General features: G+C 20.3%; 1 protein-coding gene across 3 annotated transcripts in view; it reads left to right on the top strand.

The window, feature by feature from the left end:
* The window catches only part of LOC102677850 (pancreatic triacylglycerol lipase-like), a 60397-nt gene that overhangs the window by 27387 nt on the left and 28591 nt on the right, over positions 1-4419 (top strand). The gene's annotated exons all lie outside the window — the stretch shown is intronic.

Genomic DNA, 4419 nt, shown 5'->3' with positions numbered 1-4419 from the left:
ATATAATAATATAATATAAATAAAAAATTTATTTCGAAAAGAAATTTCGAAATAAAAAAAAAAAGAAAAAATGAAAAAAATATTAAAATAATATTATTTCATAACATGTTTAAAATAATATCCTTCGAAACACTAATCAAATCATTTATAAGTAAGCTTTCTTGAATATTTAATAATATTAAAGAATAAAAATATGTATTGTTCTATATATTAATTACTCCTTTAAGAAAATATTAATTATTGATTAATTTAGATCTTGCATATTTATAGATTTTTATTAAATTATATATTTATAAATTTATATAAATGTTTATAGATTTTCTCTAATTTAGATTTTGAATTTTATTTTTAGATTTTTTCAATATATATTTTTATATTTGATAATATTTTATGTTTTTATTATAATATCACAAGAGAAATTTAATTAGGATTACTGATTTAATTATTTAAATATTTCTTTGAATCGTTAAATCTTTTTTTATTTTTTTTTCCAAATTTTATTCTTATCAATTTTCAAATGATTTTCTTTGTTCTTTTTATATATTAATACAGTTTTTTTTATTATGCTTTTTAACTTATGTGAGTATACAAACGAAATACGGATTATATATGATATTTTTTAAAATTTATGTGACATATTCTAATACAAATGATCCTAATAGTTGATTGAATGAAAAATGATAAATATTATTTGAATAAAATGTGAATATATGAAATATATAATCTCACTTTTGGCAATTTATATTGAAAATTATAAATACACATGATATATATACATATAAGAAGTTCATGATGCTATTAAGTTAACAATTTTTTTATAAATATTTTTCTAAATAACCGCATTATTATATCAATCATATTATAATATTCAAATATAAAATGTTAGCCAAAATATAATTTAACAAAAACAGATTATATCCAGATGGAATAATATATTAACAAAATCAAGATTTAATAAGGATATATTTCGATGAGATATAATAAAAATCAAGTCAAATAACAAAAATCAAATCAATAACAAAAATCAATTGAACAAGATCTTAATCTTTCAAATGTGGTAACATATAAACAGACCAGAATTGAATTTCAATAAACGTATTAATAATTAATTGAAAGTTTTTAACTTTTTAACGATACCAATTATTCTTGGAAATCCGAAATTTTAAATTTGACTTTCATCCAATTATAGTCGGAAAATGGCAAATTATTTAAATTATTGATATTAATCTAATATGACATAATAACAAATATAAATTTTTTTTTAATATTTTTCAAGAAATGAAACGAATCTTAAATATTTTTAATAGAATGTTGTATATTTTTTATCATATATGAATTGTATATCATATATTTATATCATATAAGAATTTATTTATTATTGTACAATTTATATTATTTTATACATTTATCAAATCAATTTGAATGAATTGAATTTATTCTGATTTTGATTTTTTTTATTGATTTTTGAATATTTATTATCAATTTGACATGTTGTTTTTCCGATTTTTAATTAATCTATTAATTAATTATAAACATTCTTTTTGATTAATGTGATTCATTTCATATTAGTTATATAAATATCTGAAAATTCAATATTGTTCTCAATCCTAATGATAATAATATTAAAAATAGAACATTTGTGAAATATTGATAAAATATAACATGTTGTTGATAAAACACATCGACCCAGAAATCAATTGCACTATCAAATTTCATTAATCTCATTAATAACAATTTTAATTGAACCCTAAAGAGTTTTCATTTCTTTATTCCTATTTCTATTTCAATATAGTTTTTGTTCTACTATTATTTTTTGGTTTTTATTTCTTGTCTGCAATATTCTTCTACAAAGTTCCATTTGAGTCTAATTGACAATTATTAATCAGATGTAAATAAATCTCTTCACTTTTTTATGACTTTTTCTACCGATTTCAATTTTATATTTATTTTTCTTCTCTTCTCAATATGTTAAAGACAAGGCTTATAAAGCGGTCGGATAATCTGGCCTATGTTTTCAATAGTTCGAGTACTATCAGTAGCCTGACAATAATTTATGAGCAGGCATGGTTTTCCTAATGTTTTCCAGATTTATAATTTAAACAAAAGTCTCTAATTTAAATATAGGAACGGCTACTTCACGAATCACATTTGCATGCCATGCGATGGACCATCGTGAGAGCGAGCGCGAAGATTCTGATCCTCACGCTGCAACCTCGCGAGAGCCCTTCGAGGCTATTCTCCAGTGCGACCACTGGTCCCTCCAATCCATTCTCTATATTGTAATTATTTTCCCAAAAGTCAAAGATTGGAGAAAAACCAAGAGTCGCGACAGTCTTGCGATAGAGTTGATATAGAAATAGAAACGAGAACAGATAGAATTCGATGATACAGTATATATCAAAATATAATTAGAATCATCACAGTTAGCCACAAAGAGTCAAAATATCACCATTTGTTCACTACAAGCTCATAATATAAACGAATGTACAGTTCTACGAAAGTAGATAGTCTTTCGAGCAATAATATCAGTTTAGTCATTTCATTTGTGCAATATTTAAAGTCGTTCATCTTTTCAACTTTTTACACAATACGTATTCTCTTTTTTTATTTTTACTTTTATTTTTTTCGATGTTTTTAAAAACTTCCATTTTCTTTCGCATAAACAGTCAATATTAATTTGTCGACATTAAGTAACGTTATTAAATCAAAGTTCATATAAAATAAGCATTAAAATTTTCACTATTATTATTAATATAATTAGTATTATTATTATTAAATATATTTATTTAATTGTGGATATTTTTATTATTCTTTATAATGATATATCTAATATAAATTATTATAATTAATTATTAATTATATATGAATAATTAAATTATTCGTTATATTATAATTTCGATATCAATTTTCGATAGGTGTTTCTTATATATTTTAATCTATAAATATATAATCTTCTTAAATATATAATCTGTAAATATACTTATATAGCCATAGTTTTTTAAAAAAATTAATTTTTAAAAAATGACAATTTGTCAATTTTGTTCTATATATTTTTGTATAATAATAGTTACTTAGTTGATTGCTATTTGGATTTTTTTAAATAAAATAATATAAATAGTAATTGAATTATGAAATATATTAACATATCTAAATATGTCACCATAAAAATTAACAGTATATCTATATTTATTTTTGCTAATATTTTTCAATTTATTAAAAAACTAAAGATTTAAAAGAAAATGCAACCACATAAAATAGAACAGCTTTTCTGCTGAAGAAAAAAATTAAAAAAAGAGATAAAATTATATTTGTTTTTAATATAAAAGCAAAATAGTTTGTCAGAATGAGCAGCAATGATATTAATAACACTCAATGATATCGCGATTCCAATACTGTGCAACATATTGGATAGTGGACGACCTCATTGAGTACTACACATACATACATATGATACATATACATTATTGTATTTTATCAAATAATTATTATTATTATTTTATCAAATAATTTTTTTATTACCTTTGTTTATTTTTCTATTTATTAAGTTATATTAGCTATATTATCTTATATTATATATGTATAAGTTTGTGTATAATATATTATGTATTATATAATATTATAATATTATATTTATCTATAATTATTAATATGTTATAATATATATATTATATATATGTATATATATATAAAATACACAAAAAATAATATAATAATATGTATTATAATATATTATTGTATATTATATATTATATATTATTATAATATTATCATATTATGTTAGTTTTCCAATGATTAATCTCGTGAATTTTTCAGAATTGGTTGATAGTCATAGAGGTTATGTTATGACTAAATTTTTATAATATTAGTATGAAGAATTACTTTATGTTTATAAATTGCAGAGAAAATAAAAATTATGTTCCAAGATTATAATTGTGTGCAATATCTATAGGCTCTGAATTTTCTCTAAGTATTCTTGTTTGATGTTTGAATTCTAGTTTTCTCAAATTTCAATGAGAATAGGAATAATTTCAAAAATTCATTTAAAAAAAGATATAAGATTAGTTGATTTCATGATTTATTTGATGTATTACAAAATGACAAGAAAGATGATCAAGTCTATCTTATTGATATAAATAATAAAAAATGACCAGATCCAAATCGTATTACTACTTTCAAATAGTAATCTTAATTCCTGAAAAAGATTAATTAAAAACTTTGCGTATCTCCCAAAATGATTAGGAGACAATTAGTTTAAAAAGCACTTGAAATCTGACGAACATGCAATAAATTTCAGAAATTAAAAGGATATTTTAAGAAGTCAGATATTAAAAATTACAAATCTTTGAAATAAAATATTAAAGAAAAAAAATTAAAAAAAGAAAGTATATGGATTGATAGCTTTATAAATTTATTACTGCT

The sequence above is a fragment of the Apis dorsata genome, unplaced genomic scaffold (assembly GCF_000469605.1).
Source record: "Apis dorsata unplaced genomic scaffold, Apis dorsata 1.3 scaffold_333, whole genome shotgun sequence".
Taxonomy (NCBI): domain Eukaryota; kingdom Metazoa; phylum Arthropoda; class Insecta; order Hymenoptera; family Apidae; genus Apis; species Apis dorsata.
Note: the sequence above shows the minus strand (reverse complement) of the source record. Positions and strands in the feature narration are given on the sequence as shown.